This window comes from Rana temporaria, chromosome 5 (genome assembly GCF_905171775.1).
Source record: "Rana temporaria chromosome 5, aRanTem1.1, whole genome shotgun sequence".
Lineage (NCBI taxonomy): Eukaryota > Metazoa > Chordata > Amphibia > Anura > Ranidae > Rana > Rana temporaria.
In genome coordinates, this window is record NC_053493.1 from 273,458,728 (window position 1) to 273,484,323 (window position 25,596).

Here is a 25,596-nt window from a genome sequence, read left to right on the forward strand (position 1 = left end):
CAACTGAGTCCAGGAGAATGGTCTCTACACCCCGACATATTTTTAAATCTTATGTCAGAAATGGGGTACCCCAAATGTGGACCTGTTGGCTTCCAGGTTCAACACAAAACTGGACAGCTTTGTGTCAAGGACAAGAGATCCTTTTGCTCAAGGGTCGGATGCCCTGACAATTTCGTGGGATCAATATTCTCTGATTTATGTGTTCCCTCCAGTTCCGCTTCTCCCAAGATTCCTTCAGAGAGTCAAGAGGGAAGGAAAGCCAGTGATTTTGGTCGCCTCGGCTTGGTTTAGGAGACCCTGGTATGCAGAAATCGTACGCTCGGATCTACTATTGCAGGGTCCAATATTCCATCCTGCCTTCCAAAGTCTAAATTTGACGGTTTGGCTGTTGAGACCCACATTCTGAGAAAACGTGGGCTCTCAGGCCCAGTCTTATCCAGTCTGGGTAATGCTAGGAAGCCGGCCTCCAGGCTCATCTACTACAGAATCTGGAAGGCATATGTTTCCTGGTGTGAACCCAGAAGATGGCATCCTAGGAAGTATGTCATTAATAGGATTCTTGCCTTTCTTCAGTTGGGCTTAAATATGAAGTTGGCCTTGAGCACTATCAAGGGCCAAATCTTGGCCTTGTCGGTATTCTTTCAAAGACCGCTTGCCTCTCATTCCCTAGTCTGGGCCTTTGTTCAGAGAGCACTGCGCTTGAATCCGCCAGTTAAGTCTCCCGTGTGCCCATGGGATTTGAATTTGGTATTGTCTGTTTCACAGAAACTACCTTTTGAATCATTACACCAGGGGTGCCCAACCAGTGGCCCGTGACCTCCTGCTCTGGGGTGGTGGTTTGATCGCAGGTTGCTGATACGCCATCCCAGAGCATCAGTTTTGTGAATGAAGCTCCCTGTATAGCACCGGCTCCTGTCACAAGCAATACCAAATACACTCTGCTTCAGACAGCAACAGCTAGTGATACCTGAATGGAAGACTGTTATTAAAGGTACGTTTATTACTGAAATCACTGTTGATATATATGGGCATATTTGATGTGCAGTGGTTACTGGGCTGCTTTCAAACTGCAGCGCAGACTTTTGTTATTACCGGCAAATTTGGTGCACTTTCAAAAAGTGCACCACACCTGCAGGATATAGTAGAAATCTATGGCAAAGTGCCGCTAACCTGCAGGAAAGCCATAGGTGCATGTGGCGCATCTGTGTGAAAGCAGCCTTAGACCCCTTTCACATGATTGGTCTGACCCAATCGGACCCTCCATTCACATCTATGTCCATTTACCCCTGCTTATCTTGGGCGGATTGAATTGGAGGGCCCATAGAGTAGCGTGAGCTGTGCCATGCATATACAGCATGGCACAGACCTGTTATCCACCTGTTCCGCTCATTGTGGCCCGCGACCAGTTACCAAGTTGGGGCGAGTGGGGGGCGAGGGACCAGTAGCTGAAGTTGGACCCCGCGCCACCCACTCAATGGTTTGGGAGGGACTATCTCGGTACTGATGAAATTACATAAAACATAATGATGTAAAAAAGTTTATTAATGTATAAAAATTGCAAAACAAATAAAAACACTTCAATGATTGGTCAAACGTCGACTAGTTTCGCGGGGTTGCCGCTTCGTCAGGACTGCCAATCTATAGAGTAATGCAATAAAAATTTGTAACAAACATCAGCTATACAATAAACAAATAATAAAAACATTAATAATCGCTTACCAAATGAGTCAATTGATAATATGCGGAAACCAGGCGGCCCAGGGGGTTCCCCCCGCGGCGGACAAGGGGATGGTTGATTGTGGAGATCTGGGTGTAGATAAAAATGTATATATATTTTGGGCCTGTTCAATTAAGTGGACTGGGCAGGATAAGGGCGGGGGGGGTTGGGTTGTGTGGGAAGGGAGAAAGGGAAGGGAGAAAGGGAATGGGGAAGGGGAGGAAAAGAACAAGGGGGGAGGAAAGGACAGGAGGGGAGGCAGAGGGGGATGAAAGGGAGGAAAAAGGGGTTACATCTGGTAAATTTTACCAGGCTCTTGTTTCCTTATGGCCTGGCTATATTCCTTAAGAGATTTTACTGCGGTAAGTTCTATTTATTTAACAAACCCCCCCCCCTTTTTATAAATTCGTGGACCCTTTTCTTTCCCCCTTCCCCTCCTCTCCTACCCTTCTTTTCCTCTTCCCGCATTTTCCTGTCCCTCTCTTCCTCTTCCTTATCCCACCCTTGTTCCCATGCCCTTTCCCCCCCCTTTTTTCCTCCCTTTCATCCCCCTCTGCCTCCCCTCCTGTCCTTTCCTCCCCCCTTGTTTTTTCCCCCTTTTCCTCCCCTTCCCCATTCCCTTTCTCCCTTCCCACACAAAACCCCCCCCCCCCCGCCCTTATCCTGCCCAGTCCACTTAAAGCGGTGGTTCACCCTCCTTAACATCAGTCTAGCATTACATTCGGCATAGTAGCGCGAGCTACAGTATGCCTATCTGTATTTTTTTATCCCCGTACTCACTGCGCTATTGCACATTGAAGATTCCGACTCCCGCGGGGAATGGGCGTGCCGATGGAGAGGGAGGATGATTGACGGCCGGCTCTGGCACGTCACGCTCCCCGAAGACAGCCGGAGTAGGTCTCGGCTCTTCACGGCGCCTGCGCACAGGCTATGCGCAGGCGCCGTGAAGAGCCAAGCCTATTTCGGCTATTTCCGGAGAAGCGTGACGTGCCAGGGCCGGCCGTCAATCACCTTCTCTCTCCATAGGAACGCCCATTCCCCGGAATCTTCAATGTACAATAGCGCAGTGAGTACGGGGATAAAAAAATACAGATAGGCATACTGTAGCTCGCGCTACAATGCCGAATTTAATGCTAGAGGAAAAAAATATATATATTTTTTTTATATAGGGTGAACCCCCGCTTTAATTGAACAGGCCCAAAATATATATACATTTTTATCTACACCCAGATCTCCACAATCAACCATCCCCTTGTCCGCCGCGGGGGGAACCCCCTGGGCCGCCTGGTTTCCGCATATTATCAATTGACTCATTTGGTAAGCGATTATTAATGTTTTTATTATTTGTTTATTGTATAGCTGATGTTTGTTACAAATTTTTATTGCATTACTCTATAGATTGGCAGTCCTGACGAAGCGGCAACCCCGCGAAACTAGTCGACGTTTGACCAATCATTGAAGTGTTTTTATTTGTTTTGCAATTTTTATACATTAATAAACTTTTTTACATCATTATGTTTTATGTAATTTCATCAGTACCGAGATAGTCCCTCCCAAACCATTGAGTGGGTGGCGCGGGGTCCAACTTCAGCTACTGGTCCCTCGCCCCCCACTCGCCCCCCTTTTTTATTCATAATTGGGATGAAAAGGTACTATTTTTAATCTATACACTTGAGGCAATACTCCCCATTTTTGTTCAGTTACCAAGTTGCTTCAGTGGCCCTCGCTCTTCAAAAGGTTGGGCACCCCTGCATTAAACCATGCTTCTTTAAGTCTTTTGACAAAGAAGCTGTTTTTTCTCATAGCCATATCCTCAGCAAGGACGGTATTGGAATTGGCGGCTCTTTCGTCTAAAGAACCGTATACGATTATTCATGATGATAGGGTGGTGCTGCGTCCTCAGGTGGTTTCAGGATTTCATCTGAATCAAGATGTAGTCCTAACGTCTTTTTTTCCAGATGCGCAGTCTGCGGAAGAAGAGAGTCTACACTCTAGATGTTGTAAGAGCAGTAAAAGTTTATCTGCAAGCTACGGCTCAGATACGGAAGACTGATTGTTTGTTTATTCTGCCACAGGGCCCAAGGAAGGGCCAGGCAGCGTCAAAATCTACTATTGCATGTTAGATTCGACAAGTCATTATTCAGGCCTATGGTTTAGAAAAGAAAATCCCTCCTTTTCAGGTGAAAGCGCACTCGACTAGAGCAGTTGGTGCTTCATGGGCAGTGCATCACCAGGCCTCCATGGCTCAGATGTGTAAGGCTGCTACTTGGTCTTCGGTCCATACATTTACTAGGTTCTACCAGGTAGATGTAAGAGGGTACGAGAATGCCGCCTTCGGGCGTAGTGTACTGCAGGCAGCAGTATAGATCCTCTAGCCCAATGGCGGTTTTATTTCTGATCTGTGTCTCCCTCCCCTCAGTTTAAGCATTGCTATGGGACATCCCATTAAGTACCGTATTTATCGGTGTATAACACGCGTCGGCGTATAACACACACCCCAATTTAAGAGGGAACCAATTTAATAAACCACTTTGAAGCAAAATTATGGTATCTGAGCATCAATGCAGCCTGATCTGTGCCCATCTGCAGTCTCAATGCAGCCTGATATGTGCCCATCTGCAGCCTAAATGCAGCCAGATCTGTGTCCATCTGCAGCTTTAGTGCTGCCTGTTCAGTGCCCATCTGCAGTCTTACCTTTCATCAGATCATCCCTGCTGTCTCCGAGGGAAGAGGGGGAGCGAGCGCCACTGAATTACATAGAGCCGTGATCTCCTTCCTGTGTACCCGGCGCTCCGTCACTCACAGCCACGCCTCCTGCCCCTGCTCATATGATAGACAGTACAGTGGTCCAATGCGGGGCCAGGAGGCGTGGCTGTGCGCGACGGAGTGCCGGATACACAGGAAGGAGATCACGGCTCTATGTAATTCAGCGGCGCTCGCTCCTCTTCACTCAGACAGCATGGATCGGCGTATAACACGAACGCGCGATTTCCCCCCGATTTCAAGGGGAAAAAAGTGCGTGTTATACGCCGATAAATACGGTATTTAAGGCTCTGTATCCCGTGATGTGTGAGCAAAAAAACAGGATTTTTTAATACAGCTTACCTGTAAAAATCCTTTTCTTGGGAATACATCACGGGACACAGAGCTCCCACCCCTCTTCTGAGTTTAACGTGGAACACCTATTGCTTTGCTACAAAACTGAGGTACTCTCTATTTGGGAGTGGTTATATAGGGGAGGAACTCAATTCTAATTGGGTTTGCCAGTGTCCAATCACCTGTGGTGACTACATAACCCATTAATAAATTAAGGCTCTGTGTTCCGTGATGCATTCCCAAGAAAAGGACTTTACAGGTAAGCTGTATTAAAAAAATCCTATTTTTACTCGTATAATACAAGATTGCACAATTTTGATTAAAAAAGTACAGTTGTCGCTAAAAAAAAAACAAAAAATAAAACAACCCTCCGTGACCAAAATGGTTAAAGCGGAGTTCCACCCAAGAGTGGAACTTCCGCTCTAAGCAATTTAAGCACTGCTCACCCCCTTACGTGCCACATTTGGGGGGGGGGGGGGGAGTGGGGGCTTCGGGTAGGAGTGGGACCGCCTCTTCGACTTCTCTTCTCGCGGAAAAAAAACTTGATTATCGTGCGGTAAATTGTGTTGCAATCGCAGCAAAATAAGCTCATGTTCCTTTTTTTAAATTGATTTGCTGCAGGACCATCGCCGTAAAATTTTTGGTGCGATTGGGGTGCCTTTGGAAGTAACGGCATTGAAAACATGTCCCGCGTTTTGCAGCCATTTGAAATTGTGAGCGGAATCACTGCGATTTTGCCCACGAGCATGTGTGAATAAAGCCTTAAAGAAGAAGAACTGCAGTCTGCTCACATAATTTGTGATAAAAACATCTTTGCCATTCTGAAGCTTCCCTCCAACCACTTTGCATATATATATATACACACTGTGATGCTGTACTTACAAAATATAAATCTGGCTACATCCATTTTAACTGTGGGCAGTTGAAGCTGCTGCCTGTTCACTTCCTGGATTTACACAGACACACACTGCCAGCTCTGCAGCTCTCATTGGCCCTCTTACGACTCATCCCCTCTCCCTTCCTGGCAAACTCTCACAAGAGAGAGAGAGCTGTGCATGATGTCAAAGCCTAGGCAAATGGCCAGACAAGAAACAGGAAGTGGGCTTATAAGGTATTTACTGGCAGGAAAAAAAAAAATCCTATCCAAAGTTAAAACAACAAGGGCAGAAGATTTACTAGATAAAAAAATGACTGAAGTTCCGCTTTAACGATTGAAGAATGTGCAAAAAATAAATAAAAAAGGGAGTTCCTGCTAGGCTTAGCTGTGAATGCTCCCTGAATGGTGGATGTGTGCTGGATGTGGCCCTCTAGCTGTTGCAGAACTACAAGTCCCATGAGGCATTGTAAGAGGCTGACAGTTACAAGCATAGGCAGAGGCATGATGGGACATGTAGTTCCGTAAGAGCTGGAGGGCCGCAGGTTGAACATTAGGATGTGACATGTCAGGAATCCGGGAAGGGTCACACCTGAGCAGGGTAGAGACCAGAGCCGAGAGATACGGGTCCTGACCAGCAGGTGGCGTGCCTCCTCCCCGATCACTGACAGGCAGCAGCTCAGCGCTGAGACGGAAGGAAAGGCAGCAGGCAGGCTCGGTGCTGCACCTCCGCTGTGTACGAAGGAACGCTGAGCGGCGAGCAGCCCGTACAAACCTGTACATAGAGCTGGAGGTGGGGCCGCCTGTGTGGAGGCGGAGGGAGGGAGGCAGCTCCCCGGGCATCGTACAGACGACGAGATCTGATCACCTGTCCCCCTCACCTGTCCCCTCATCTAGTGTCCCGGACCCTCAGGAGGCGCCTATATGAGGACACGGTGGGTGCATCTAGTTTTCCTTATGGGGGGATGGGTATAGACCTGTGATGGGTGGAGGTGGGTGAGCTGTCAGTAATCAGTGCGGTGTGTATGAGGTGTCAGCCCTGTACTGTATAGGCGATGTGATCGGTGCCGAGGCTCTCTGCAGTGCAGATGTTTGTGTCCCTCTTTGCAGTGCGGGGACATCTGCTTGCAGTGTGTGTGTGTGTGCTCAGCTGGCTGGGCTTCCGGGATGACATTGTGGCGGGGAGACGAGCCGATCACACATGAAAAAAACAAGTCTTGTCTTCCCCGCCTACTACACAGGAAGCATGACTACTTGACATGGCTGTGGCCCCACACTCTGCCCCGTGTCACCTCACACATGTCATGGCTGTGTCCCCACACTCTGCCCCGTGTCACCTCACACATGACAGGGCTGTGGCCCCACAATGTGCCCCTTGTCCCCTCACACATGACAGGGCTGTGTCCCCACACTCTGCCCCGTGTCACCTCACACATGTCATGGCTGTGTCCCCACACTGTGCCCTGTGTCACCTCACACATGATATGGCTGTGGCCCCACACTCTGCCCCGTGTCACCTCACACATGTCATGGCTGTGTCCCCACACTGTGCCCCGTGTCACCTCACACATGATATGGCTGTGGCCCCACACTCTGCCCCGTGTCACCTCACACATGTCATGGCTGTGTCCCCACACTGTGCCCCGTGTCACCTCACACATGATATGGCTGTGGCCCCACACTCTGCCCCGTGTCACCTCACACATGTCATGGCTGTGTCCCCACACTGTGCCCCGTGTCACCTCACACATGATATGGCTGTGGCCCCACACTCTGCCCTGTGTCACCTCACACATGTCATGGCTGTGTCCCCACACTGTTCCCCGTGTCACCTCACACATGTCATGGCTGTGTCCCCACACTGTTCCCTGTGCAACCTCACACATGTCATGGCTGTGTCCCCACACTGTGCCCCTTGTCCCCTCACACATGTCAGGGCTGTGTCCCCACACTGTGCCCGTGTCACCTCACACATGTCATGGCTGTGGCCCCACACTCTGCCCCGTGTCACCTCACACATGTCATGGCTGTGGCCCGACACTCTGCCCCGTCACACATGATATGGCTGTGTCCCCACACTGTGCCCCGTGTCACCTCACACAAGATAGGGCTGTGTCTCCACACTGTGCCCCTTGTCACCTCACACATGACAGGGCTGTGGCCCCACACTGTGCCCCGTGTCACCTCACACATGATATGGCTTTGTCCCCCCACACATGATATGGCTGTGTCCCCCCACACTGTGCCCTGTGTCACCTCACACAAGATAGGGCTGTGTCCCCACACTGTGCCCCATGTCACCTCACACATGTCAGGGCTGTGTCCCCACACTGTGCCCCGTGTCACCTCACACATGTCAGGGCTGTGTCCCCACACTGTGCCCCGTGTCACCTCACACATGTCAGGGCTGTGTCCCCACACTGTTCCCCGTGTCACCTCACACATGTCATGGCTGTGGCCCCACACTCTGCCCCGTGTCACCTCACACATGTCATGGCTGTGGCCCCACACTCTTCCCCGTGTCACCTCACACATGTCATGGCTGTGGCCCGACACTGTGCCCCGTGTCACCTCACACATGATATGGCTGTGTCCCCACACTGTGCCCTGTGTCACCTCACACAAGATAGGGCTGTGTCTCCACACTGTGCCCCTTGTCACCTCACACATGACAGGGCTGTGGCCCCACACTGTGCCCCGTGTCACCTCACACATGATATGGCTTTGTCCCCCCACACATGATATGGCTGTGTCCCCCCACACTGTGCCCTGTGTCACCTCACACAAGATAGGGCTGTGTCCCCACACTGTGCCCCATGTCACCTCACACATGTCAGGGCTGTGTCCCCACACTGCCCCGTGTCACCTCACACATGTCAGGGCTGTGTCCCCACACTGTTCCCCGTGTCACCTCACACATGTCATGGCTGTGGCCCCACACTCTGCCCCGTGTCACCTCACACATGTCATGGCTGTGTCCCCACACTGTGCCCCATGTCACCTCACACATGTCAGGGCTGTGTCCCCACACTGTGCCCCCTGTCACCTCACACATGTCAGGGCTGTGTCCCCACACTGTGCCCCTGTGTCACCTCACACATGATAGGGCTGTGTCCCCACACTGTGCCCCCGTGTCACCTCACACATGATAGGGCTGTGTCCCCACACTGTGCCCCGTGTCACCTCACACGTCAGGGCTGTGTCCCCACACTGTGCCCATGTCCCCTCACACATGTCAGGGCTGTGTCCCCACACTGTGCCCATGTCCCCTCACACATGTCAGGGCTGTGTCCCCACACTGTGTCCCGTGTCACCATTGTGGATGGACCTTACAGGGACCAAACAACTCCTCTGACACCCACAAAGTGTGCCCTTCTTCCTTTCATTGCCACAAAATGGAAGGCCCTGTTCACACCTGTGTGCATTTACTGAGGTAAAACGCAGCTTTTCTGTGCGGCAAAAACTATTGAAAAATAGTCCTCCTTTAGGTTAGGGTCACCCTAGTGCGGGGAGACGCGTAATCGCACACCCGCAGAAAAACCGACGTGCACGAGCAACCTATGTAAATGAATGACCTACTTTATCCAAGTATCCAAGTAAATGCAGCCAGTGCCAGGACTAGGTCATCTAGGGCCCAGGGCTAACCTGCCAAACCCCCCCCCCCCCCCACCCAAATATAACATTAATCAGCTTACCCCTTAAGCATAAATGCCCCCTTCTCCCAGTACAAATCTACCCTCCCAGCACAAATCTTTGGTCCCGCGCCCCCTTCCCCAGCTCAGATGCTCCCAGCACAATTCCCCCTTCCTAGCACAAATCCTCTACCCCTCAAATTTCCCCTCTCAGCACAAATCCCCTCACAATTTTCCCTTCCAAGCACAAATCCCCCCACAATTTTCCCTTCCAAGCACAAATCCTCTCCCTCCCACTCCCAAATGCCCCCTCTGAGCACAAATCCCCCTCCCCAATCCCCCATCCTAGCACAAATGCCCCCCATATTATCTTTTGTAGCACAATTCCCCCCCCCCCCCCCATCCCCTCTCAACACACATCTAACCCCAAAACACCACTCCTAGCACACCTTCACAAATTCCCCCTCCTAGAACAATTCTTACCTCCTGACACCCCCCCATATTCCCCCTCCCAACACTAAATTCCTCCAATCTCTTTGTGGTGCCCCTGCCCTTCACATGATACCACAGTGCTCAGGTGACATTTCTGCCCTCCCCTTGTCCCAGCCCTGAACGCAGCCTCCGGGAAACCGCTTTGATGTTAACCAGGCCCAAAATCCTATCTTTCCAGAAGTCCGGTTTGCTGCATTTTCAGTGTCCCCCCTGAAAATCACACCTTCCATTGAAGTCTGTGGCAGCACAGCAAAAACCCACCATGCTTTTTTCTTTTTTGTGTATTTTTTTTGAGACGCATGTCTATTTTTCCCCAGGATGAGCAAAAGGAAAAACACATTAAAATGCATGCAGAACACATGCATTGCGCTCTATTTTACCGCAACACATTAAAAATGCGCTAAAACCAATTTTACGACGCACAGATGTTAACAGAAAAATAGGCTACTTTCTCACCGCTTCATTGCAGTAAAAACACACATGCGTTTGTTTTTGCCGCGTGGCTGGTGTGCTTTGTACCTGTGGAAAAAGAACCTGTCACCCAAACGCACCTAAAACGCAACTGCAATTGCATTTTCTACGTGTTTCCATTCATTTCAATGGAGAGGTGTGTTTTTGGTTCTTTTTTTTTTTGTTTTATTTATATACTGCACCAAAAATGCAGCTTGCAGGACTTCTCAGCAGACTCACAACTGACCAGTATTAGGGATGAGCTTGGCGTGTTCACACACGCCACGTGCAGAGCCCACCAGGAAGTCGGCACGGGGCTGCGCTAATCACACGCAGTGAGACATTTCCCGATCTCTGCAGCCGTGCATCGGGACAATGTCTCCCTACCTGCGATAAGCGCAGCACCGTGCCGACTTCCCGGCGGGCTCTGCACGTGCAGTGTGTGAACACGCCAGAGCTCATCATCCCTTACCAGTGTGAAGAGTTCCGTAAGATTTAATGGTCATATGTTTTTTTTTAAATGCAAAAACAAAGAAAAGCTGATCAGTGTGAAAGCAGCCTTATACTTCTGCTAAAATAAAAAATTGTCCCCCAAGAGCTTTATGGCATAATGTACTGGTGTGCACAGCATATTAGCGCATTATGGCAGACTTGCCTGTCTAGGGTTCCCCCCCAGCACTACAGTGTCTGCACTTTTGGCTGTCGTGGGCTCTTCCATCGTCTTCCTGGCTTATGCCACGTACACACGATCCGAAAATCGGACGACAGATCGTCCGACTTTTTCCGTTTACTAGTCACAATCAGAAACTGAATAGGTTACTAAAGTCACGAAAATTCTCGTATGACAGAAAAAAAAATCAGAAGTGATGTCATGTGTTGTAATGTATTTGTGTTGTATTTTTGGACGACAACTGTACTGACTAAACAAAAATCGTACAATCTGGTATCTTACGAGGAAAATTTTCGTGCATGTCTGATAAAATAATATCGGATGAACTGTCATGATTGGCTCACGGAAGCCCTGTACCAACGATCTGATTATTGTACGATTCTTCCTCGCACATTTTTCGTACGATATTCGGATCGTGTGTACGGGCCATTAGACTCTTCAGCCGTTTGGCCAGGCCACATTCACATTACTCCCACACATGTACACAGGAGTCGCATGATCACAACTGCGATATTGGGGGCATTTCGCTCAAGTGATAGACGCATGTCTTGTGCAGTGAGTCCACATCCGACAGGCGTTTATAGGTAAGGGCCTGGTAGCCCACGTTTAAGTGAAAAAAACAGAAGTCCATTCAGGATTCCCACACAGGGGTTCAAAGTTAATTTATGAACAACAGAAATATACAGAGCCACCTGGCTCTTATGTCAGCAGTTCCTCTGGTTGCTCTCAACAGACTTGATTCTTTCCAGCCCCCTGGACTCACTGGGGCAGATTCATGTAGCACTTACACCGTTTTTTTGGGCGATGCGCGGCGTAAGTGCAGATTTGCGCCGGCGGATTGCTGCGCCGTACCCAGAGACCCAGATTACGCCTCCAAATAGACTTTATCGCCTCGGTGTAACATTTCCACGCCGGCGCGGCGTTGGCGCAGATTTACGCTGGTCCGATCTGGCGCGGCCATGGTTTTTGTGTTTTAAATATGCAAATGAGGTTTTTGGGCCGATTCATCAACCTAAGCTTGACCGGCACAGGCTACTCCCGGTGCGCGGAACTGAAATTTCCGGCGCCAAGTTACCCCTCATAAAAGCAGGGGTAACTTTGCACCAGACTTGCACAGGTCAGCTGGAGAGCAGCTAAAGCAGCAGCGTTACAGACGAGCTGAGCAACAACACTTGCTGGACAACACATCAAGTGACCTAGCTTGGAAAAAAAAAGCTTCAGTACATTTGCACCTGCAGGGCGGAAGTCTGGGCTGATTTATGGACTGGGCGTTGGTAGTGGGCCGGCGTAGCTCAGGGGTCACGCCAGGGCGCAGTTCTGAGCATGTGCAGATTGGGGCATTTACCCCTGGATGTCACTGAGCATGTGCGGTCTAAGATGCGCCCCGGCGTGACCCCTGCGCCACGGTCGGCACTTCATTAGCATAGGGTGACTCCCATTTGGCCTTACGCCATCTAACATCCGCCCCGCTGGGGCATCGTAGACAAAAAAAGTTTCTTGAATCATCTAACTGCCGCTCCGCGCTGGACCGGTGTAGTCTAAAAATTATGCACCACGCCGGTGCAAATCTGCACCATTGTACATGAATCTGGCCCACTGGCTTCCGTAGTCTTCCTGACTCTTGCCAAACTTTCCCAGTCCCTGGGCAAAGAATCCCCCTTACATGGGCTGCAGTCTCCCACAGGGCAGACCGCTTTCCACATACAGGTCTGTCTTCACACAGCAGTAGCAAGCTGCTCACACTCCACCTACCTTCACTTACTGCTCTCACCAGCCCCTCATTGTATGCACCTGGGCACACACCCTGCTGGCTGTCTACAACCCCCGGACACAGGGTTGGAGATCCCATCCCACCCAAGACTCTGAGCGATCTCCAAACTACAGAGCCCCATCCGGAGAAAGCTTCCAGAGCAGTTTTCTCCGTTTCAAATCTACGCTCTGTAGCTCTGCAGTTCGCCGATATGCGGACACTGGGGGCTATTTACTAAAGGCAAAACCACTTTGCACTACAAGTGCAGTCACTGTAGATCCGAGGGGGACATGCAAGAAATATAAATACAGCATTTTAGCTTGTACATAATTAGATAATAAAATCAGCAGAGCTTCCCCTCATTTCAGATCTTCCCCTCAGATCTACAGCAACTGCACTTTACAACCACATTTAAAGCGGTGGTTCCCCCTTAAAAACAAAATTTTTTTATTTCCCTGCCCCCCACATTCCATCACGATTAATGCTCTTAATATTTTTTTCCTGCTGTACATACCTTAGTACAGCATCTTCACCCGTCCATCCGGGTTGCGAGTCCCGCGGGAGTGGGCGTTCCTCACAGGCTGTTGATTGACGTTTTCCCCAAAAACGAGCTCTCCCCCCGTCGCGTAAGCCGCGTCACGATTGGCGAAAGGAGCCGAACGGCGATGCGCATGCGCAGTATAGCGCCGACTCGCCGTTCGGCTCCTTTCGCCAACCGTGACGCGGCTTACGCGACGGGGGGAGAGCTCATTTTTGGAGAAAACGTCAATCAACAGCCTGTGAGGAACGCCCACTCCCGCGGGACTCGCAACCCGGATGCACGGGTGAAGATGCTGTACTAAGGTATGTACAGCAGGAAAAAAATATTAAGAGCCTTAATCGTGATGGAATGTGGGGGGCAGGGGAATAAAAAAATGTTGTTTTTAAGGGGGAACCACCGCTTTAAATGTGGTTGTAAACCTCAGACATGAAATATGAACAGAGCACACCCCTCTAGTGTGTACTTGTCTCAAATTAAGAGCACTAAGTGTAATTTCTGTCTGCTCCTTCATTCCTCTTCTGACGCCAAGAGAAAAATGGTGACAAGGGAGGGACCTCCAGCTGATTGACAGCATCAGCTCTGTTCCTGTGTGCTGTGTGATATGCCTAGGTTCACACTGCTGCAGGATTGAAACTGCGCAAGTTCCGCTGAACTCGCACGATTTTATTCCCACATGTCAGTCCGACGATTTCTGGGACATCTGTGCGGTTTCCTGCACAGATGTCTATTGAAATCGCCAAAAGTAGTACAGAAACTACTTTTGGGAATCAGTGTAGCACCAATTCGGATGGTTCCATTGCGGGCAATAGCCGCCAATGTGGCATGCAATTTGACATGTCAAGTCGCATTCCAAATCGCAACAATGTGAGCCAGGGCTTAAAGCTGAACTCCAGGATAAATATTGTCTAAATCCATTCATCATGTTTTATCTCACTGGAATCTTGGTGTTCTTTGTATATTTTTTCCAGATCTGTGCAGAAATCCAATGTGAAACTTTACTTCTGTGCAGAGCTTCCTGTTCCAGTCACTGCTGTGCTCTCTCCTTTTACTGGGTGACTGGTCTTGTCTCCGCCCCCTCCTGTAGTTTTCTGCAGGCAGCCTATAGTGGGTGGAGCCTGCTGGATCCCCCTCACAGCTCTGCTCTCTGTGCAGACAGTGTACAGCACAGTGATGATGTCACTGGTACTTTTAGAAGGTAGTATCTGGGGTTGTAATCCTATATGGTGCGTTTAGAGATGTTTTATATCCTTTTGTGGCTATTGAGAAATATATATAAATGTAGGTGTATGTTCCTGAAGTTCACCGTTTAAGTGACACTAAATGCTGGTTTTAAAAGGAAATTCTATTTAAAGCGGTTCTCCACCCTAAAGTGGAACTCACGCTGATCGGAACCCGCCCCCCCTCCGGTGTCACATTTGACACCTTTCAGGGGGGAGGGGGGTGCAGATACCTGTCTAAAGACAGGTATTTGCACCCACTTCCGGCCACACGCTACGGGCGAAAGACGGGTTTTTCTGACTTCCCGTCTGTCGCCCGTTGTGTGCTGGGAACACTCGGCTCCCAGCACACAGCGTGTGAGCCAATCGGCGGGCGCAGCGCGACTCGCGCATGCGCCGTAGGGAACCGGGCAGTGAAGCCGCAGCGCTTCACTTCCTGGTTCCCTCAGCGTGGATGGCGGGGGGAGCAGCAGAGAGACGAGCGATCGCTCGTGCTCTGCTGCGATCAGAGCTGGACTCCAGGACAGGTAAGTGTCCTAATATTAAAAGTCAGCAGCTGCAGTATTTGTAGCTGCTGGCTTTTAATATTTTTTCCCCATGGCACATCCGCTTTAGGTATGTGTTGGTGTGTGTTGAAGTACCTTCTGATGCTCTCAGCCTCCTCCCAGATCTCCAAATGTCATTGTTTTTTGCTGCTGTGATCTGACTTCTGTTAGAGGGTGGTAGAGCTACACGATTCTGGCCAAAATGAGAATCACAATTTTTTTGCTTAGAATGAAGATCACGATTCGCACGGCGTAAAATCTTTTACATTTATACAAAAAAAAATTGGCTAACTTTACTGGCTATTTTTTTTTTTAAATCATTAAAAAGACTGCTGCGCAAATACAGTGCAACATAAAATATTGCAACAACCGCCATTTTATTCTCTAGAGTCTCTACTAAAAAAGTATATAATGTTTGGGGGTTCTAAGTAAATTTCTAGCAAAAAAAATAATGATTTTAACTTGAAAAGAGCTGTCAGAAAAAGGTTTGGTGTTTAACCTCTTGACCACCGCCCCATGTCAAAAGACGTCCTCTTTTTAAAGATGGATATCTCGGTAACGGCAGCAGCTGCTGCCACAACCGAGATATCCATCTCTTCAGTGGCCGGTCCTGTACACGATAACGGCAGTCTCCGCGACGGATTCGCCGCAAGATCGCCGTTATCGGTGGCGGGAGAGGTTCCCCCCCCTCCCGCCGCTCTCCCGCGCCCTCCGCCGCTTACCGTAGCCTTCGGTAGCGGCGGAGGCGATCGGCTCCGTTCGGCAGCTGACTGGGGATGTGAGTGAGGGAAAAATTGCCCCCACCCGTCCCCATAGCTCTGCTGGGCGGAAGTGACGTCAAAACGTCTGTCCCGCCCAGCGTCTTAAAGAAACATATATTTTTTTTTGTCATTTGAAAAAATTTGTTTCAATTAATTTTTTTATTTTTTTGCATTTTAGTCTAAATATGAGATATGAAGTCTTTTTGACCCCAGATCTCATATTTAAGAGGACCTGTCATGCTTTTTTCTATTACAAGGGATGTTTACATTCCTTGTAATAGGAATAAAAGTGATAATTTTTTTTTTTTATTTCAGTGTAAAAAATTATAAACTAAATAAAAATAAAGAAGAACGCATACGCGAGTAGCGCCCGCATATGAAAACGGTGTTCAAACAACACAAGTGAGGTATCGCCGCGATCGTTAGAGCGAGAGTAATAATAATTGCCCTAGACCTCCTCTGCAACTCAAAAAATGCAACCTGTAGAATTTTTTAAACGTCGCCTATCGAGATTTTTAAGGGTAAAAGTTTTACGCCATGCCATGAGCGGGCGCAATTTTTAAGCGTGACATGTTGGGTATCATTTTACTTGGCGTAACATTATCTTTCACAATATATAAAAAAAATTGGGCAAAATTTATTGTTGTCTTATTTTTTAATTAAAAAAAAGTGATTTTTTTTCCCCCCAAAAAAGTGCGCTTGTAAGACCACTGCGCAGATATGGTGTGACAAAAAGTATTGCAATGACTGCCATTTTATTCTCTAGGGTGTTAGAAAAAAATATATATAATGTTTGGGGGTTTTGTAATTTTCTAGCAAAAAAAACTGTTTTAGTCTTGTAAACACCGAATCTGAAAAACAAGCCCGGTGGGAACGAGGTTAAGTGGTTAAACGTTCCTAATTTACTTACAGAAGTTTATTCCTTTGATGTAAAAGTCAATGTGATTCAATGTTTAGACTTCCACTGATAAAGAATGTTTTCAAAACTTGGCAGGCTGCCCAGACTTTGACTTTTGGCTGAGAGTAGAGAGGAAACTCTTTTCATGCCAAAGATCGTGAAACCCTGTGTCAAGAATCGCAACGGGAAAAAGATTGCGATAACGATTCTTGAGGGTGACAACATTCGTTCTCCATTGTAGCACTTTATGTACGAACATAGCCACACTCTTGCTTGGTCTTCCGATGGAGTAGGGACTATGGGATGTGTAATGTGCATGGAGCAGTACACATCATAACAATTAACATGTGCTACTTGTTCCAAACAAATTCAAGTGAGGGGGGGGGAAAGGAGAGTTCATCAAGGATGTTACAAGGAGGCATTAAAGCACAGTAAGGGCTTGTTTACACGAGTGTTAGCCCACTGAAGAGCAATCTGCAATGCTCTGAGTGGTTGATTGTTCTTCAGCATCCTCACGTCCAAGGGCTATGTTCCCTGCATTGGTCTTGATGTAAGAGCAGCTTAGACCACCAAAGGAAAGGGGAGTGGAGGCCCTGGGGCTCTGGCCATGTGGAGGAGCCTGCAGGAGCAGAGGATCAGGTAAGTGAAGGTGCTTTACCATCTCCCCTGGATAATAAAAAGCATTTAACTCTTTAGTGCAAGTACAGCCCCACTACAGGGGAGGATTTTTAGGCTTCCTGGATTTTTCCAATGGGAATTGTGTGACGGCAGGCTGTTGTCGGAAAATCCGACCGTTTGTACGCTCCATCGGACAATTGTCAGAATTTCCACTAACAAATGTGGCATAGCATGCTTTAAAATTTTCCAATAACAAATGTGTGTTGTTGGATTTTCCGATCGTGTGTACAGAAGTCCTTCTGACAAAAATCCAAAAAACAAACACGCATGCTCAGAAGCAATGCTCACCATAGCACAACATTAGCAGAAGTTGCCCAATGGGTGGAGCTAAAGAGCTGAAAAAACACATAGTTTTTTTTTTTTTTGTTGGCTGACAATTCTTTGCCGTTTGTATGCAAGACAAGCTCATGGCCAATGCCCTTCAGACAAAAGTCTTACACTTTGTCCGTGGAAAATCCGAAAGTGTATACGAGGCTTAACAGTTGCATTCTCGATATGATTTTATTGCATAGTTTCTTTGATTAAGCCAGTATAGGTAATCATATTTTAGGCCCCGCTGTGGAAATGGAGAATTACTGTAGTAGTCGCAGCTACTACAGTTGAAGATGTGTTCCTATGTGATATGAGAGGCTGTAAATTAGTAACCTTTGCTCATGCATATAGAAACCACTGTCAGTTGTGAACTATTCAGCTTTACAACCAACCAGTGCATAATCAGTAAACACTCTCTTCTGCAGTCTGTCCCCTGAGATCCAATACAACCCCCTCAGACCGCTGCCAACTTGCTTTTCACACTGGATAAAGTTGAATCCAGGCTGTCAGTTACACTCTTCCTGTGACAGAGAGTGGAATTGGTTACAGATGGAGATCAGGGCTTAGCTGGTGACTTTTAACCACTTAAAGTGGAGTTCCAACCATAAATATAACATTACATCAGTAGTTTTAAAAAAATGTCATTAGTCCTTTAAGAAATTTAATTTTTTTTTAGATGCCTTCAAAGTGTTGTTGCTAGGCAGAATAGTTAATCTTCCCTCTTCCTGCACCTAGGAGCTTAAAGCGGTTCTCCACCCTAAAGTGAAGTCCCGCTGATCGGAACCCTCCCCCCCTCCGGTGTCACATTTGACACCTTTCAGGGGGGAGGGGGGTGCAGATACCTGTCTAAAGACAGGTATTTGCACCCACTTCCGGCCCGGCATTCATGGGCAAAAGACGGGCATTGTGTCACATGCCGTCGCCCCCCCCCCCCCCGTTGTGTGCTGGGAACACTCGGCTCCCAGCACACAGCGGGAGCCAATCGGCGGGCGCGGCGCGACTCGCGCATGCGCCGTAGGGAACCGGGCAGTGAAGCCGCAGCGCTTCACTTCCTGGTTCCCTCAGCGTGGATGGAGGGGGGAGCAGCAGGACAGGTAAGTGTCCTAATATTAAAAGTCAGCAGCTGCAGTATTTGGAGCTGCTGGCTTTTAATATTTTTTTTTGGCGGAACATCCGCTTTAAGCTTCACCGCACAGACTCCTGGGAATGTAGTGGGTGTAACGTTCCAGGAGTCTGTGCACTCCCCAGTCTCGAAGAATCATGTGACTTGGACAGTACAGGTGCTGAAACCTGATCTGAAACCTATTACACTGCTTGTGCAGCACTGAGCATGTGCGAGATCTGCAAGGCTGAAATCCAGGAAGTCATACAGTCTGGCTTCATGATGCCCACACTTAAGATGGCCCCAGTCAATTTCTATTTTATAAAGTGTCTAAATGCTGTAACAACCTAACAAAACGGACCTTAGTTTACAGACTAACTTTACTAGAATACATTAAGCTTGTGTATTACAGGGATATTTATATTTAAAAAGTGAAATTGTGGCCGGAACTCCGCTTTAAGCCCCGGACCATTATGCAGGTTAAGGACCTTGCCCCTTTTTGCGATTCGGCACTGCGTCGCTTTAACTGACAATTGCGCGGTCGTGCGACGTGGCTCCCAAACAAAAATGGCGTCCTTTTTTTCCCATAAATAGAGCTTTCTTTTGGTGGTATTTGATCACCTCTGCGGTTTTTAATTTTTTTTTGCGCTATAAACAAAAATAGAGTGACAATTTTGAAAAAAATTCTATATTTTTAACTTGTTGCTATAATAAATATCCCCCAAAAATATATATATATATATATATATATATATATAAAAAAAAAAAAAATTTCCCCTCAGTTTAGGCCGATACGTATTCTTCCACATATTTTTGGTAAAAAGAAAAAAAATCGCAATAAGCGTTTATTGATTGCTTTGCGCAAAAGTTATAGCGTTTACAAAATAGGGGAAAGTTTTATGGCATCTTTATTAATTATTTTTTTTACTAGTAATGGCGGCGATCAGTGATTTTTTTCGTGACTGCGACATTATGGTGGACACTTTTGACAAATTTTTGTCACCATTGTCATTTTCACAGCGAAATGTGCTATAATAAATGCACTGATTACTGTGGAAATGACACTGGCAGTGAAAGGGTTAACCAGGAGGGGTCGCTGTAGGGGTTAAGTAAGCCCTAAGGGAGTGTTCTTACTGTGTGGGGGGGCGTGGCTGTGCGTGTGACGTCACTGATCGTCGTTTCCTATAACACGGAACAGACGATCAGTGACAGCCACACTAGGAAGCACAGGGAGAGGTTTGTTTACACTCACCTCTCCTCGTTCTTCCTCTCTCTGACCCAATCGCGGGACACCGGCGGCGATTGGGGCTGCTGTTCCTGCAGGGGCGGTCATGGAGACGAGGACCGGGTCACGAGCGCACAACCCACGGCTGGGCTCTTAAAGGGGACGTACATGTACGCCCTTGTGCCCAGCTGTGCCATTTTGTCGACGTATATCGTCGTGCGGCAGTCCTCAAGTGGTTAATAAAGATTAACATCGAATATCAATAAAATACATGTTTTGTATAATTAAAGTAGAACTGCAGGTTGGTTCTGTACTCTCCCACACCCCTAGTTGCAGTAGTGATGACCGGTCCTCTGAAGTTTTTTATTTTCTTTCATGTTGCTCTCTGACCAGTCATCTGGCTGCCATTCTCACTGATATCATCATATACAGCAGTGGCTGTCGGTCTTGCATTTTATGTGAGAATGTTGGATTGCCAGCTAACATTTTGGGGGAGAAAAGAAGATTGGAGCATTGTGGGTTAAGGCAAGTAATAATCCATATTAGATTCCCCATTTTTGGGCCAGCCCAGACTTCTACTTTAAGCTACACAATTTGTAGGATTGTAGTGCACCAGAAACAGCAGATGATGTGATTTATGAATGTCACAAAGCGCGATGTGGCTCCTGCTCTTCTATGCAATGGCTTTCCCTGTGAGTGAAGTCTAATGCCGCGTACACACTGTCGTTTTTTGTGATAAAAAAAAAAACGATATTTTTAAAAACGTCATTTAAAATGACCGTGTGTGGGGAAAACGTTGTTTTATGTCTTCTGAAAAACGAAAAAAAAAAAAATTCGAACATGCTTCAATTTTTTTAGGTCGTTTTTCAAAATGTCGTTTTTTGTGTCATTTAAAATGATAGTGTGTGGGTAAAAAGACGTTTAAAACTAAGTTTTTTTAAACCTGCGCATGCTCAGAAGCAAGTTATGACGCAAGCTTGAATGGAACAGAGTGCCGTCGTATGCGCTGAACGTAACTGCGCTTTGCTAGAGCAGTTTGAAAAAACGATGGTGTGTAGGCAACGTCGTTTTTTAAAATTAAGTTTGAAAAACGTCATGTTTTTTTTTTCATGAGAAAAAACTATGTTTTTTTACAAGACAAAAAACGACCGTGTGTACGCGGCATTAGTAATAGTTTTATGTTCAACCAGGGATCTCCTCGCAGGAAAATAAGCAAAGTAGGGTGCACCAGCCTAGTACATTATCCGAGTAACCATTTGTAATGTTTCACTTTTTGTTACAACCAAAAACTTAAATGTATTTTATGTGATAGACCAACACAAAGTGGCACATAATTGTGAAGTGGAAGGAAAATGATAAATGGTTTTCATTTTTTTTTACAAATTAACCACTTAAGCCCTGGACCTTTAGGCAGCTAAATGCCCAGGCCAGGTTTTGCGATTCGGCACTGCGTCGCTTTAACAGACAATTGCGCGGTCGTGCGACGTGGCTCCCAAACAAAATTGGCGTCCTTTTTTCCCCACAAATAGAGTCTCACGCTGACAACATGAGGAGAAAAAAAAAAAAGCAGATTACCGACTTGTGTAAACAGGACATTGGACACTCCACACACACACACACTGCAGCTAAGCAGTGCCCACCAGTGCCACCTATCTTTGCCCATCAGTGCCTCATCATTAGTGCCACCTATCAGTGCCCTTTAGTGCCGCATATCAGTGCCTCCTGATCATTGCCTATCAGTGCAGCCTATTGGTGCCTATCAGAGCTCCCCGATGACAGTTGAACTTAAAAAAATATAAAAAAATCCAGCAATGAAAAAAAAAAAAACGTCTGCGCTCCTTAACTACTGGTAATAAATACACCGGCTACCACCAGACGTTACATTGCTGCATGTTTTCACTACCAAAATACCGCATGACTTCCTTAAAAAAAACTCCATGCAGTATTTTAGTAGCATTTTTTTAGTGTATGCCAAAAACTTTTTGAAAAACGCAAGTGGTGTCTTGCGGCATATTCGGATGCGGTTAAGATACCGCTTTGTGAATGAAGTCCACTGTCACAATCGATGTCCCTGATCACTGCCACATCAGTCATACAATGAGGCTGTACTGCACTGGTGACAGCATGTTAAAAAAAAAAATATTTACATTTCTTAATTTTCAAAAAAGTTGGGACAAAAAATTTGCCGTGCCTCTTACTAAATGAATAAGGCTGCCTACTTTCCAAAAATGGGTCATTTGGGGGGAATTTGCACTTTAGGGCCTCAATAAATGAGATTCTCTGTCAGTAACTGATCAATTTTCAAATATCCCATAGTTAGTAGATTCTACAACATTCACACAATCCGAATAAATGTAGCAGAATACACTTTAGCCTAAGGCTCCATTCACACCTAGGCAGACAAATTCCCGGCGTTTTGTCGCCGCAAATCGTGGTACAAATAGCGGCGTTTTGTACCGCGATTTGCGGCGACAAAACGCCGGTATTGTCCGCCTAGATGTGCCCCAGATTGACCCCCTCTATGGAGATGGTTGCCATCTCCTAGCCGAACGCCGAAAGCCGCCTGAAAAAAAGGTCCGGGACCTTTTTGCAGGCGTCCGGCGTTCAGCGTGGAGATGTGAACCATCTCCATAGAGGGACATGTGTTTTCATCCCTCTGGCGGCAGCGGTGTAGCACTACAGGCGTAAAAACGCCTAGATGTGAATGGGGGCTAAAATTGATTTTATTAAATATGTTTGTTTTATAAAAGAAAGTAGAAAATATTGTTTGTTTTTTTTGTTTGTTGTTTTTTTACATTTTCTATCTTTTTTTTTATTTATATCACAAAAAAACAAAACAAAAAAAAAAACAGCGGTCATTACGAACCACCAAAAGAAAGCTTGATTTGTGTAAATTAAATGATTGAATAGAAATAGAAAAAAATGCCATGGTCAATAAAGAGGAGGTACAGCCCCCCCCCCCCCCCCCCCCCAGCATGAAAAATGTAAAGTCTGCAGCTACATAATACTGCAGCTGCTGAATTTTAATATATGGACACTTACGTGTCCAGGGAGCCTGCAAGGTCGACACCGCAGCCGTTCTTCGCTATTCCTGGTGTGGGAGCCCGGCAATGAAGTTCCCTACTGTGCGGCGTAGTTACCTGTTCCCCACCTTCCCCCTAAATGGCACCGGAGGGAGGGGGAGGAGACAGATTAAAGGGGTTGTAAAGGATTTTTTTTTTTTCCTAAATAGCTTTCTTTACCTTAGTGCAGTCCTCCTTCACTTACCCCGTCCTTTGATTTTGCTTTTAAATGTCCTTATTTCTTCTGAGAAATCCTCACTTCCTGTTCTCCTGTCTGTAACTCCACACAGTAATTGCGACACTCCTGCTCGCTCCCCTCAAGAGGCTTTCTCCACACCAGGTAAGTGAAGGAGGACTGCACTAAGGTAAAGGAAGCTAGGGAAAACATTTTTTTCCTTTACAACCCCTTTAAGAATCAATGGCACCCCAAACATTTGCTAAAAAGCAGTGTGTTTTGCCTGCAGGTCTTGGAATGCATGTGATTAGGATGCGTTCCTCAACCTGCATATGTGTGAACCTAGACTTACAGTTGCATAATCTGTTAACAAAACTTAGTCTGCCCCCTGAGACCCAATTATTCCTCCATATCCAGGCTGTCAGTTACACCAGTGGTCATCAACCTTGTCCTGCAGGGCCCACTAACAGGCCAGGTTTGCAAGATAACTGAAATACATCACAGCTGATATAATTTGCTACTCAGTGATTGCAGTATTCTAGACTGCATCTCCCCAAGGTAATACATAAAACCTGGCCTGTTAGTGGGCCCTGCAGGACAGGGTTGATGACCACTGAGTTACACAACTGTCCTGCCTGTGAAAGTCCTGAGTCACAGATGTCTGCATACACCAGAGGAAGTGGTTAGAGATAAAGATGAGGGATTAGACTTTGACTTTTGCTAAAAATTACAAATTTGCATTTCAATAACAGTATATGATTTGTATGCTTACTCCGGACTAGCCCAGAAAAATTAATTCTTTTGGCCCCTTTCTTCCTGGCATATACAGATTATAAAGTTTGTTTTTTCTTCCAGTACTAATACAGAGAATTTCTTACACTCATTTTAAGGCCTGCAGTCTTTTCCCCCCACAGGTTTCATGACAACTAGGCCTCTCTTTTTTTTTTTTTTTTCCGTTCATGTCATTGTGCAAAATGCAGGTCCTGTATTGTACATGATGATGTCAGAGGGCCGCACACCTTCTGGAACAGGAGAGAGGATGATCTGGGCACAGGTGGCAGCAGCACTACAGGCTAACCGGTTCCCGACCAGCCGCCGCAGTGTTAGAGTGGCAGAATGGCTCCCCTGGGCGAGCCGCCATAACTGTGCGTCGGCCTTTTAAGATGCTGTAGGAGGCGCGCCGATACGATAACCGCGGTGCACCCGCGATCGCTCGTGACAGAGTGAGAACCGGGATCTGTGTGTGTTCTCTCAGGGGAGAGGGGAGAGATTGTGTGTTCATACTAAGTGAACAACAATCTCTCTCCTCCCCTAGGCAGTCCCATCCCCCCACAGTTAGAACACACTGAGGAAACGCAGTTAACCCCTTGATCGCCCCCTAGTGTTAACCACAAAAATGTGTCAAAAGTGTCCATTTGTCCGCTGCAATATCGCAGTCCCGATAAAAATCGCATATTACCACCATTGCTAGTAAAAATAATAATTAAAATGCCATAATTCTATCCCCTATTTTGTAGACACTATTAGCCAGATTCACGTAGATCGGCGTATGTTTAAGCAGGCGTAGCGCAGCTCATTTGCGCTACGCCGACGTAAAATAGAGAGGCAAGGCCAGTTTTCACAAAGCACGTGCTCCCTAAGTTACGTCGGCGTAGCACAAATGGCCCGGCGTAACCCCTCCTAATTCAAATTAGGCAGGTAGTGGGCGTGCTACATGTAAAGTAACCGTGACCCCATGTAAATGAGGGCCGTTGGTACGGCGCATGCGCACGCATGCTCAGAATCACGTTGCAAATACTCAATGCTTTCGACGTGAACGTAACCTACGCCTAGCCCCATTCATGTACGCTTACGCAAACAACGTAAAATACGATGGCTGTTCCGTCGTCCATACCTTGCATGGGCTGCGCCACCTATAGAGGTGTTTTATCTTTACGCCGGCGTATGTCTTACATAAACGGCGTAGCTTACTGCGACGGGCGTACGTACGTTTGTTCGTGAATCGGCGTATCTTTCTCATTTACATATTCGACCCGTAAATCCACGTACGCTCCCCTATCGGCCAGCGTAAATATGCAGCCAAGATACGACGGCGTAGGAGACTTGCGTCGTTCGTATCTTGGCAACAGTGAGGCGTATCTCAGTTTAAGAATGCACGCAAAGATACAACGACGCTCATTTGGACTTACGACAACGTATCTACTGATACGCCGTCGTAAGTCTCTCTGAATCTGGCTATAAAACTTTTGTGCAAACCAATCAATATACGCTTATTGCGTTTTTTATTTTATTTTTATTTTTTTAACAAAAAAATATGTAGAAGAATACATATTACTCTAAACTGAGGAAAAAAAAAATGGGGGAAAAAAAGGATGTAAATTTTGTTTGGGTACAACGTC

General features: G+C 47.1%; 1 protein-coding gene across 5 annotated transcripts in view; it reads left to right on the forward strand.

Moving 5' to 3' along the window:
* The first annotated feature begins 6,456 nt into the window (after nt 1-6,456).
* LOC120940808 (myelin basic protein) overlaps nt 6,457-25,596 on the forward strand; it is a 239,111-nt gene continuing 219,971 nt past the window's right edge. The window contains exon 1 of one of the 5 annotated variants that reach the window (XM_040353865.1): nt 6,457-6,622. The gene's annotated coding sequence lies outside the window, so the exon portion shown is untranslated. The remainder of the gene's footprint in view (nt 6,623-25,596) is intronic. The other 4 variants (XM_040353863.1, XM_040353864.1, XM_040353866.1 and 1 more) reach the window with 4 other exon arrangements.